Below are 13,904 nucleotides of genomic sequence, written 5' to 3' on the forward strand. Positions count from 1 at the left end.
GACTCAAAAAGGGCTGATTGGCCACTGCAGAGAATGAAATCTCTCATCCCTGCCGTAAACACTTCTTTATCTGGCCCATGGGACCTCAGGTTGAAAGCAGTATTCTTCATACTTAGTTCCTGAAGGACTTGACTAGCTCACTATAGCAATGCCATCCACTTACTACCTCCTAACAAGTCTCCAGCATTCTGCCAGACTGTACAAATGTCAGCCATCACCCATTCTAATAGGGTATGGTTTCCTGGGTTGTCATGGCAGTTCTGAAGATGCTGCCTCAAGGAGAAGTGTGTGGTAATGGCAGCCAATTCCTTCATCTCTGTTCCAGAGAGCATGATGCCATGTACCCCATTTGTCCCACAACTGCAGCAACCAGACTACTAGGGCTTAGTAGGTTTCTGCCTAAATTGTGCCCCCAACTCCATCAGCTCTGCCTGGAGTAGGGCCAGACCACAGAGTGCTCCTCTACCTGCTGAGGGGGCTGTATTCTCCTCAGGGACTCTTAGCTGCTGGGCTTTTACCTTCTGGGCAACCACTGGCCCAGCTCTGAGTTTGAGGACAGCAGCTTCAGCCTGAGCCTCCTCATCCTCAGAAGAGGAGAAGTTAGAAATGTCATTTTCCACCAACTCAGAGACACTCCACCAGCATGGATTCTGCTCTTTCCTTGACAACCATTTTAGCTCCTATGGCTGCCAGCTCTTGGCCTGAAGCTAAGACTCAAGCTCTTGAACCCACACTTGTTTCTCCACCAACTATTGGTGCCAGCATTCCAATTCCCAGGCAAACTGGAGCTCGCAAACCTGTAACTCCTTCTCCAGATATCACTTCAGTTCCAGGCACGACTGGTGTTCAGCCTAAACTTCACACTGCAGCTTTCAAGAGCAGTCGGCCTCTTTCTCCAGCATTTGCTGCAGTTCAAGCCATTACTAGTTCTCAGCCTGTAGCCTGACTTGCAGTTCTTGAATTTGCAACTCTTTCTCCAGCGGAAAATTCCAGCTCATGCCTTTGTTGCTGCTTAGATGCAGCAATCTCTGGAGCTTTGACCTTGGGCAGCTTCTTGCACAGAACTCCTGGTTTCTTCTTTCAGGGTTGCAAAAGACACCCAGCCCACAGTCCCTAAAAGGAGATCCATGAGGAATCATACACTGGAGAGCAACAACCACTCCTCTACCTCAATCCTCAAGGGTTTCGGCGGCTCCATACCAATCTGATCAGACTCCTGCCAGCTGTGCCAGATATAAGGATGGTGGTTGTAGCCATGTAGATTCTCATTGAATTCAGGCAGATGGCAAAGGAACTGTGGAGCTGGAAATGGTGAGCCATACTAATTTATTGGAGGCTCACAAAGACAGGTAAGCCAAAAGAAGAAGAGAAAAAGGGGGGGGGGAGAGAAAAACCTGCTTTTCACTGTGGAGAGCAAGGAATCAGGAAACCAACAGCACCTCTCAATGGCTGGGTGCAATCTGATTTCATTGCCCCTGAAAGGAAGCACTTATATCCTTACAATAGTGCTATCACGTGCTCATGCACTAATTGTGTAAAGGGCTTGCAACCGGTAAACCTGTGAGAAAACCTAACACAACTGTTTCCCCCACAGAAATTATTTCAGAAAAGAGTCATAAAAGTCGCAGCCTGGAAATAGACAGCAGCCTAACAACAGTCTGAAGTATGGTACAGATCTGTGGTGCTCACCATGCACAGTCCTCCTCGTCCGGCAGCTAGGGCTGGGCTTATTCCTTGTTCTGGTTGGTGGATCGGCCATGAAAGAATTTAGTTGTCCCAGAAAGTCCTCCTTCTTCCTCTCCTCCAGCTAGCAATCAGAGTGCAGGTTGAGGTGATGAAGCCCTTTGATTGAAATAACTGGATTCATGGGTGATTACATGAAAGACAATTGCCCTGACAAGGCAATCACAAGGCCTTGCACAAGTGAAAAATAAAACTTTTGTAGTATTAAACAACTGAGATTTAGGTGCTATTTGTTATTGAATCATAACTTAGTCTGCTCTGACTAATATGGTATATATGAACTGAAAAAAATAACATCATAATAGCCTCATTATCAAGAATTCTGTCCATTTGGGTCCTACCCACTACTTTCTTTTCTTGATATTTTTTTCTGTCTTTTATCAATGTATTATGGCCAAACATTTACAATATGCTTTTCAACACTGTCATCTCCATATAGAGTTTAACATACATGTATTGATATTAGCACTATAAAAATGTCAAATTCTTCTGGTCCTTACTCCTTGATCACCCACATCACTATTAATCTATTCCTTCTTGATGTTCATAGAGCATTCTCTTTCACAGTGTCTTCAGTGGCTAAGCATACAGGTTTTAGAATCAAGCCGATCCAAATGAAAGCCACTTAACTAGCTGTCCTATCCTTCAATTTCCTGTCTGAAACTGCAACAACTGGAGAAACTTCCTCATGAGTTTTTGTTTTTGTGATAAGATAAAACGAATACATGGAAAGCACCTAGTGCAGTGCCCACATAAGTGTCTCTTCAAGTGATTTAAAGAGGAGGGAAATTAATATGTGCTAAATAGATCTTGCTGTTTTACATAAACTATCTCACAACATTCCCGTTTCATAAATAAGAAAACAAGTACTCCCAGAGATTAAGGAATTTGCCCAATCTCACACAACCGGTCAGTTGGTAGAGGTGTGAATGAAGCCACAACTGTCAGGAAGCAAGCCCTCTCCTCTCCTCACTGCACCAGGCTGCCTCGCCTTAGTTACATTTATCAGGAGAAAAAGAGAATTTTCTGAAGACATCTTTTTTAAAAGCATTAAAAAGAACCAACTGAAAATTATAAAAATTACAAAAATTTACTCATGCTAACTAGACAGTAATTTAAAACCTATATTTATATTATATATTAAAATGTATTTAATCATATTAAAAATAAATCAAATTTACATAATTAAGGTTATGGACACACCTTCTTTCTTTTATTTCTTAACTTCTCAATCAAGTCTCTATCAGCAAAAGATTGTGACCTTTTGTTTCTAAAAGTGGTTGTTTAGGTGAAAGCCACTTTGAGAAATTAGCTAAATCAGTAGAACTAACATTTTTCTCTTTATTATATCACTTATTATTAAATACAGTCTATTTAAAATAAATAAATAAATAAATATAATCTTTAAAAAAAATGTTATAGTTAAAGTCTTCTGTTGGAAACGTGAAGCAGTTACACACAAAGAAGTAAGTCCTTTATTCGTAGGCCTTCCTTCTGTCAGTGTTGTACTTTGTTTCTCTAGGGCTTTAGGAGGGGCCTTCCCATCATCTAAAGAGCCCACCTAATAATGAGTTACAACCTTCAAAGACTTCACCCAGTAGATTATCAGAAACCAACATATGAGAAAAATCAACTACCTAAGAGAAAGATGTCACTTTGAACTTTGAATGTGGTTGAAATTAAATTAGTTCAACTTTCACTTATGCACTCATTTTTTTTTTTTTTTGTATTTTTCTGAGGTTGGAAACGAGGAGGCAGTCAGACAGACTCCCGCATGCGCCCAACCGGGATCCACCCAGCATGCCCAATAGGGGGTGATGCTCTGCCCATCTTGGGGCGCTGCTCTGTTGCAACCAGAACCATTCTAGCCCCTGAGGCAGAGGTCACAGAGCCATTCTCAGCACCCGGGCCAACTTTGCTCCAATGGAGCCTTGGCTGTGGGAGGGGAAGAAAGAGACAGAGAAGTAGGAGAGGGGAAGGGGTGGAGAAGCAGATGGGCGCTTCTCCTGTGTGCCCTGGCCGGGAATCGAACCTGGGACTCCTGCATGCCAGGCCAAGGCTCTACCACTGAGCCAACCAGCCAGGGCCTATGCATTCATTCTTAAACTGTACCTGGTTATAGTGAATTATCCCTTAAATGGCAATACAAACAGCATCTCCATATATGCATTAAAACTCAAAATAAGGAGCTGCTAATTATGATTTGAGGTAATTTTTCAATGGCTGGTCTTGGCGATTTTTTATGACTTCCAAATGAATTTTGGTCTGAAAAAGAGTTTGGAAGTCAAAATGATAAATAATATGTCTAATTGCTGTGTTAATATTTTATACACTCTGAAATTTTTAGTTTTATATAACTAAAATTTTATTTTTCAATATATATATATATACTCAACCTCCAGACAACTGCCCATGCCCATGGCATCCCTGTTGGAAGAAGGGCATGGTCCCTGGGCAGCAGAAGTGGCGCCTGAAGGCCTTTCTCCACCTGCGGAGGCTGTTGCACTGCTTGAACCAGGCAAATATAGGATGTATTTTGGGCAATGAAGCTTTACTTTGTTTCTTTCCATAAGTGGCACATATATTTTAGCTTTCAAAATAATCTCTTTTTTGGAACAAAAACAATCTTCTTTTAAATTTATGACCTCCTTTAAAGGGCTTGATTGTCAAACTAATGGTTAGTTAATGTCGTGGTTTCAATAAAACTTGATTAAATCTGAAAGATACAATAGTTTAAAAATCATAAGAAATAGAAAAATGACATCACTTTAAACCTAAATCTCAGCAAATATTTGGAGAGTAGGATTTTCTAAAAGAAAAAATAAAAACACAACAAATGGTAGTTATTCTTTATGCAATATATTTTAACTCTTTTATAATTTCTCTGCCCCAGGAGAAAAATTATTTTTAAGTTAAAAAGGGGGCTAAAGAATATGGTATATGTGCATTGTTGATATTAAGAAACTCAAGGGATCATGTTTGTAAAAAAAAAAATTGTTCAATAAACCATTTTGAGCTTACCCTTAAAAATGTATTATAAATGCCTATATTTTATAAATAAATGCTATATTATCTTAAAAGTTAAAACCTCAAATTTAATTGGGAACTAAAAGAGCTGAGACTTTTTTTTTTTTTTTTGGTTTAATGAACCTACTTAAAGTTTAGAAAAATGCATCAAATTAAAAACAACCCTCAATTTAGGCTCCAACACAAAACACCCACAGACCTCAGGAAATCACCAGGCTCATTCACCTTGACCTTTGGCCTCTCACACATTCTAACATTTAGCTTTCTTCCCTCTGTCCATCTGCTTGAACCATTAGTAAAGTTCTTTTGCAACAGCTTGCACAAGTAAGCCAGCTGTCATCAGAGCATATTTAAACTCTGCCTCTTAGTTTCCACTGAATCATGTGTTGGCCCACAGGTCTCATTAAATACAAGGAAGGGCAGTAGTGCTGTTTCAAAACACTCTGGGGGAACAGACCATCTCCTTAAAAGGGTGGTCCAAAGGCCCTTAGCCTAATTTACTTGCTTACATTTCTATTTTCTCAATCTACAGAGGAGTTTTCTATAAAGAAACAAGATAAGTGGGAAAGGCATGCAAGGTGATCTATAGCCAAAAAGGATGATAGGTACAAAGGAAAAAATTAATCTGTCTTTTAAAACGCAGCTTAAAAAAAAACTATTGCACAAACTTCCATTGCTTCATCTGGTTTAGGAAATAAATGAATCATTCATAATTATTTCCTGATCTTACCACCGCAAGTCCAGTAGAGGAGGAAATTCAAGAAAATGGTTAGATGCCAAAGGTTAATTGAACTGTCTTCAGCAAAGCCCAAAAAAGATAATGAAAATGCATCCATTTCCGTACTGTGGAAAGGGTTAAAACACTGAACTTCCAAGTGAACAGGATATAAAGTTTCAAGGTCCATTCGAGTGGGTAAGGCCAGGAAACAATTAACACCAGGTAAACCAGGCAAATTAGAATGGATATCAGGGCATTTGGGGTTCCATTTTTCATAGGTGCAGTTTAGATCTTTTGGCTGGTCTCCTAAATACTTTTCGTTTTCACTGCCATCAGTCTGCTGAGACTGGGGTCAGACTGTAAAATCAATCACAATGAATATTAACCAGGGCACACTCTGCTAAAGCCAGCCCATCAACAGAATGAGCAGAAACACAAATCAAGTAGCAAAGCTGAGAGATTTCACTTGTGCATCATCAGAGTGGCTGTTTTATTTGCATCAGAACCAATATAGTCTATTTCAAAGGTAAAATTAACAGTGATGCCCCCTAACTTTCTCTGAAGTATACACAGCCCTGGTGGTTCAAGTCACATATCTTGGGCTCTCTTTGCTTTTGCTCTCTCCTTTCCTCTCCTTGTCAGGCTCACTCATGGACATACACCTTCTCCATAAAGTCACCAGGTGCGAAAAATAATGTGTCACTAATGTTTTCACAGGAAAAATTATTTTGCAGAGTAATCCTCTCTGTGCGAGACATGCTTTTTAATTCAAACTCAGTTTGTAGTTCTTTGTTTTTGTACCTTATTCTTTTTTTTATTACTTTCGGGACAAATCCTCAATGGGAATTTTCAACAATATTCAAGATTGGAGGGGCCCTGGCCGGTTGGCTCAGTGGTAGAGCATCGGCCTGGCGTGCAGAAGTCCCGGGTTCGATTCCCGGCCAGGGCACACAGGAGAAGCGCCCATCTGCTTCTCCACCACTCCCCCTCTCCTTCCTCTCTGTCTCTCTCTTCCCCTCCCCAAGCCAAGGCTCCATTGGAGCAAAGATGGCCCGGGCACTGGGGATGGCTCCTTGGCCTCTGCCTCAGGCGCTAGAGTGGCTCTGGTCACAAAAGAGCGACGCCCCGGAGGGGCAGAGCATCGCCCCCTGGTGGGCAGAGCGTCGCCCCTGGTGGGCGTGCTGGGTGGATCCCGGTTGGGCGCATGCGGGAGTCTGTCTGACTGTCTCTCCCCGTTTCCAGCTTCAGAAAAATACACACACACACACACACACACACACACACACACACACACACACAAAGATTGGAGGGCTAGGGGAACCTATCCATCTATAAGTCTCTGTCCTCAAATTTAAATTTCTGCCCTTTAAAACTGTACCTTCTCTGGGAGTATGAGACAACAATAAAGAACTTTTTTTTTAACCGCTTTCTGGTCTTTCCCTACTTCTGAGAAACTAAATATACAAGCAGAAAATGCTCATGCCATATATAAAAAATAGAACTCTGGCCCACAACTTGCAGCAACCTTCCCTGGGAACCAATGCTTTTATCTACAAAAATCATCCAGGAAGCCAGCCTGCTATTAGTGAGACTAACAGGAAGTCAGACTGCTATCTCTAGTAATAATTCAGGAAGTCAAACAATAACCACTGTGATAATTTCGCCCCAAAGGCCAGGACTTGATTCATAACTGACAGCTTCCTAATTTTTGTCCTCACTTCCCACATAGGATCAACCAAAGAAAGCTAAATATGCACCCCTAACCAATCACAAAGAATGTCTCATTTCTAGTTAGCCTGCGTACAGCTTCCCTATACCAAAAGCGTCCAATCAGGGCATACCTGAAGCCTTCCCTTTTTCCCACTATAGAGCTTTCTTATTCTTCTGCCTGCCTTTGCCTCTCTGCCAAATGTAAATGATAGTGCTGATTCCCTTGTTATAGTAAGCTCTGAATAAATAGCCTTCCCTTGTCTAGTTTGGTTGGTCTTTATTTATTTCCACACTTCCAAGAAGGAGCAGTTAATCGGAACATCTAATTTATTACGTCTTGGTTAAAGCACATTTTTCTAGTCTTGTTGGCAGTAACTGAATTCATACAAGAAAGTAGTATCTATACTCCTTTCTCTTTTCTTCCTGTATGTATCCTTTATCTGCAGAAACCCTAGAGAGGAAAAGATGGTTATGGGCACCTTCTAGCTCAAATCATTGTCTTACACGGAGTATTGGGCCAGGCATTAACATTTTGGGGCCAAATTATCCAATGGAAAGATCAAAGCTCTTTCACTTGATGTAGATAGTTGTAGCACCATAGCCTTCTTGGCTTTAGACTATAGCTGCAGCTTTGATTCCTCTGGGCTGAGATTGTTCATTTTGTGGCCATAACTTAGGTTGTGGGCTGGCATTGGATTAGCAGTTCTTGAACGCCTGAAGGGGCAGGAGGGCATCTAAAATTCCAAAATCATTTCAGAAGATATTATTGTTTGATATTTGAGACCTTTAAATTGTTACTGTTAAGCATTTCATATACTTGGTGGCTTTTGAGGACTCTTGAATTCATTATATTGTCCACAGGCTCCTGGTGTATTTAATGTCCCCCAAAAACATGTGTCCTCAAGCTAGTGTAAGATTATTCATTACAGTAAGGCTAGTGTAGATTGTGGGTTTAGCCAAATAAGAAGATAGACTTCATCAGTGAACTACTCAAAATAAATAGATATCCTTATTATACACATATGCATTATATTTTAGGGTAAAGTAGAGGGGAAACAATCTGTATAAATATTACAAACTCAAGGACTGAGAAAAATAATTTATAATGTATATGCCAGAAAACTGTGTCCCTAGGAGCCAGAGATTCAGGGAAGAAGAGGATCGGTATTTAAATCAGGATTTTTTGGCCCTGGCAGGTTGGCTCAGTGGTAGAATGTCAGCCAGGCATGTGAATGTCTGGGTTTAATTCCCTATCAGGCCACAGAAGCAAAGTCACCATCTGCTTCTCCACCCCTCCCCCTTCTATTTCTCACTCTTTCTCTCTCTTCCCCTCCACTCCCACAGCCATGGCTTGATTGGCTCCAGCAAATTGGTCTTGGGCACTGAGGATGGCTCTGTGTCCTCCACCTCAGGTGCTAAAAAAAATGGCTCTGGTTGCAACAGAGCAATGACCCCAGATGGGCAGAGCTTCGCCCGTTAGTGGGCTTGCCAGGTGGACCCTGTTCAGGCACATGCAGGAATCTGCCTCTGCCTCCCCTCCTCTCACTAAAATAAATAAATAAATAAACAAACAAATAAATATATAAATATATACATATATATAGAAAATAAACCAGGATTTTTAGTCTTTTTATTAGAAAAGAAATGGTAAGAGTATATGCAAAGACAAGAGAAAGAAGGGCAAGAAAGACATACTGATTTACATGGAGGAAGAAAATTTTACCCAGGAAAAAAGTAAAATACATAAAAGTCATCTGAAACACATATGGAAGATTAAAAGAAAATATACTCTCTACATAACTGATTTTAAAGCTAATAAGAAAAATCAGGCGGTATTGGACCTAGATCAGGAAAAGTAACTGGGGACTTCAGTGCAAGAATTCAACTGACTAAAATTTGGCGACTCTATGGAACATTCCTTAGAGGGTAGGATTCTTGGGCCAAAGGTATTCCAGAGCACATTGCAGTGGAAAAGCCGACTGAGACAAGGAAGAAGCCTTAGGACCCAACAAGTGTGGAGAATGCAGAGGCAAGATCAGACAGTATGTGGAAAAGCTGGCCCCTTGAATGATGCTCAGAGAAGTCCCTGATAGACCATGCCACAAGAATTAGAGCCTGTGGTCACTAAACAGAAATACTAGTAGAGTTCCCAGGAACACAAAAGGAGAAAGAAAATTAAGTGGTTTGAAATATTTAAATGAGTGCTAAAAAGTATAAGAGAGCCTCAAACTTAATATGAGGATGTCACCATTTTGTGGGAAGACAAGGTTGTTTTAAATGCCTCTTTTTGCTGTATGATGCCATAGAGATAGGGGGTTTGTTTACCTGCATAGGGAACGCATAGTCACATTTAATGATGCCACATTAATAGTCACATTAATGATGAGGAATTCTCCCCAATTTAAATGAATTTTAATTCCCTGTTCAGAAATTCAGAAAACTAGAAGAAACTGGTTAATTGACCCCAGCAAGGCTAAAAGATTTTCTTTTCTCTCTTATTTTTGTTTATAAAAGACCTTTGCTGCAAGAGTTACACTGGTTTAAAATTGTGTGGTTGTGGATTTACTACTACATATAGGTTTTATTGGTTCTTGAGAACTTTGGAAAGTCAAAACTGGAGAATGACAAAGTAGGATTAACTCATGTTTGGAGATGCTGAAGGACTGATGATTGTTATTCAACTGCCATCTCTTCTAGTCCAGAGGCACCAGGTATCTGAAAAGGGCAGTCTTCATCCCCACACACATTCGGAAAATATTTACTGGACACATTCAGTGAGCTAGGACTTGTTCTAAATTCTAGAGGTGTGATGGTGAACAAAAACCCAGGTTTTAGAGAGAGAGCTATTAACTAAACAATCACCCCATGCGTGAATACTGTACTTTCCATTGGAAATACATGTTCTAAATGTAAGAAGTATCTGGAATGTGAGAGCTTTTCAGAAAAGAATCTGCATCAGGAAAAGCTCTCCTGCAGAAGAAATGTTGTAAACTTTGAGCTAAAGGAAGAGTAGAATTTAACGAGAGTTAAAAAGAAAAGAGCTTTCTAGACAACAGCCACAGAGAGGGTCCAGGAATCTGAGATTGTGAAATAAGCCAGTGTAGGTGGAATGAGGAGTGAGGGAGAGATGGTGAGTGATGAACCTGGAGAGAGAGGGACAGATGAGATTATGTGGGACTGCAGGGCTATGTGACGACTTTGAACTTTATCTTAACATTATAAACCCATTGACAGGTTTTAAGCAATGAGATGAAAGGATCAGATTTGTTTCTGAAAAGTTTACTCCAAAAAAACTACAAGCTGGGGAATGCAAGAAGAGCAGATATGGGGGGAGAAAGTTGGTGTAGGGCTGGGGCCGCCACCGTGGCCATGCAGGTTCACGTTGGATTCGAGCAGATGGTAAAGGAACTGTGGTGGCAGAAGATGGTGGGGCTTTCCATTTATTCAAATCTCGTAACAGCAGACTAGCAAACAGGCAGGGAAGACCACTTCCCTTTCTTCCATCCCAGGACCCCACCAGTCTCAGCACTCCCCAGCCAAACAGGACAGGTGGATATCAGGGCTTCCAAGCCCCGACTCGATCTCAGGTTCCACAACCCAGACTCATTCTTCAGACTCATCCTCTGGACTCACCCTCCAGACTCTTTCTGCTCTTTCTGCACTCTCCAGCCAAAACTGGCTGGGGGGAAAAACAATAGCAAACAATAGTAAGCAATTGCTCTCCCAAGGAAAAAGTCAATCCACAATTTGCAATCTGCCGTCCTGAGGACAAGCACCCGCTGCCTTCCATAGACTATACACACATGGTGCTGCCCCAATACAAGCAAGCAAACTTAACAAACACTTGAAACACATTGGTTTGCTCAACAGTTGGTGATGATGAAAATAGTATAGGTGAAAGATGAAAGAAGCTTTGACTAAGGTATTAAATGGACAGTTGATGAATGTTTAAATTTTTTAAGAAGTAGTACTTGACAGGCCTTGATTATAGGCTAGAGGGCAGAGAGTGGAGGGTACCCAGATTACTCTTTGGCTTCTGATTGATATAAGTGGATAGATGTACACACATGTAACTCACTGAGATAGGGAACTGTATGGCCAGTAGCCACGGCTACCATCACAGCCACCTGGCCCGTGCAGGTTCTCATTTGATTCGGACAGACGGTAATGAAACAATGGAGCCAAGAACTGGTGGGCCATTAGCTTTAATCCTAGCTTGCACCAGGCGGGCAAAATATACACACAGTAGGAAAACACTTCCCTTTCCATTCAGGGCTCCCAAAGCCACCGACTCATCCAAATATTCCTAGAATCAAAAGAATCTACCTCACCAGCCTTATTGACCTCTGTTCACCATCTCCTCTCTGCACAAACTCTGCACAAACTGGCTTCTCCTTCAGCACTCCACCATCTTGGCTGCTTCTCCTATGTAATGCTAATTTCAGGGACCCAGAGAGGGAGACCAGGGGGTCTCCCTTATTTTATAGTGTAGAAATTAAAGCCTTTAAGCCAGTATACAAATAAGGAAGTCTCTGGTACAAAGCCACTTATCTGAGGCATAAATGGGATTCCTCATAAGAGTGCATCACCCCACATCATACAACACTCAAGAGTGTGGGGAAAAGCTTGGTTTTAAAATGATCTTAGTACTAAAAGGGCGGGAAAGGCTTAGTCTTAAAACTAAGCATTAGGCTATAATGACTTTGCCGGCTTACAGCCTATCTCCCACACCCAATACAAACTATAAGGGAGCAAACATATATATCATATTTACAAACTTATTTGACTCACAGGAACACTAAACAGAGGGAGTTTGGAGGAGAGATCATAAATTTTAATCTTGAATTTGAGGAATCTTTGCAATATCTAAGTAGATATGCCAAGTACTCATGAAATATCAATCAGAAGCTCAGATGAGAGGTTTCTACTTCAAAAATAAATTTGAGATTTATAGTTATATTATTTATAAGGCAAAAATCAAGCCATGGGCATAAATAAGATTGCCCAATGAAAAACAATATGGTGGGAGAAGGGGGTGTAGAACAGAGACTGATGGAATTCTAACACTTAATGTCCTGATGAGGAAGGACGAGGTAGGAAAGGCTAGAAGGGGAAGAGGAAAACCAAAGGGATACAAGGCCCACTGTCTTGATATTCACATCTCCCCAGGAAAGGTGGGATCGCTTACTGTTAAACCCACTAAAGCAGGGGTCCCCAAACTACAGCCCGCGGGCCGCATGTGGTCCCCTGAGGCCGTTTATCCAGCCCCCGCCGCACTTCCGGAGGGGCACCTCTTTCATTGGTGGTCAGTGAGAGGAGCACATTGACCATCTCATTAGCCAAAAGTGGGTCCATAGTTCCCATTGAAATACTGGTCAGTTTGTTGATTTAAATTTACTTGTTCTTTATTTTATTTATTTATTTTTTCTTTTTTCTTTTCTTTTTTTTTTGTGTGTGTATTTCTCTGAAGCTGGAAACAGGGAGAGACAGTCAGACAGACTCCCACATGCGCCCGACCGGGATCCACCTGGCACGCCCACCAGGGGGCGACGCTCTGCCCACCAGGGGGCGATGCTCTGCCCATCTGGGGCATCACTCTGTTGCGACCAGAGCCACTCTAGCGCCTGGGGCAGAGGCCAAGGAGCCATCTCCAGCGCCCAGGCCATCTTTGCTCCAATGGAGCCTCAGCTGCGGGAGGGGAAGAGAGAGACAGAGAGGAAGGAGAGGGGGAGTGGTGGAGAAGCAGATGGGCGCTTCTCCTGTGTGCCCTGGCCGGGAATCGAACCCAGGACTTCTGCACGCCAGGCCAACGCTCTACCACCGAGCCAAACGGCCAGGGCCTGTTCTTTATTTTAAATATTGTATTTGTTCCTGTTTTTTTGTGTTTTTTTTTTTTTTTACTTTAAAATAAGATATGTGCAGTGTGCATAGGGATTTGTTCATAGTTTTTTTTATAGTCCGACCCTCCAACGGTCTGAGGAACTGGCCCCCTGTGTAAAAAGTTTGGGGACCCCTGCACTAAAGCTTCATCTTCATGGAGTGAAAGTGTTGCAAGTAAAGAGGGTTTTTCAAGTAGAAAGTTGATGTAAAGCCAGTAGCCGTGGCCACCATCACAGCCGCCTGGCCCATGCAAGTTCACATTGGATTTGGACAGTCGGTAAAGAAACAACAGAGCCAAAAACTGGGGGGCCATCATCTTTAATCCTAGCTTGCACCCAGCGGGCAAGTAAAAACACACACTGGGCTCCAAAACCCACTCACATTCAGTGCTCACAAAGCTACTGACTTATCTGAGTTTCCTAGAATCAAAGATTTCTAGCTCACCAGACTTATTCACCTCTGTTTCCCATCTCCTTCCTTCTCCCTGCACAAACTCTGCACAAACTGGCTTCTCACTCAACACTCCACCATCTTGGCTGCTTCTCCTGGCCTCCTTCACGTGGCCTCTCTGCTCTCCTTTCTGCTCTCTCCTCTAATATTAATCTCAGGAACCAAGAGAGCAAGCTGCCGTTCTGCCCCCATTTTATAGTGTAGAAATCAAAACCTTTAATCCAATATGCAAAGTAGGGAAGTCTCTAATACAAAGTCACTTATCTGAGGCATGATGGGATTGTACCACCCCACATCAAAAAGGGTGGGAAAGGCTTAGTCCTAAAACCAAGCCCCAGGCTACAAGGATCCTGCCTGCCCACAACCAGCCCCCAAC

Source organism: Saccopteryx leptura, chromosome 1 (assembly GCF_036850995.1).
Source record: "Saccopteryx leptura isolate mSacLep1 chromosome 1, mSacLep1_pri_phased_curated, whole genome shotgun sequence".
In the NCBI taxonomy this organism is placed as follows: Eukaryota; Metazoa; Chordata; class Mammalia; order Chiroptera; family Emballonuridae; genus Saccopteryx; species Saccopteryx leptura.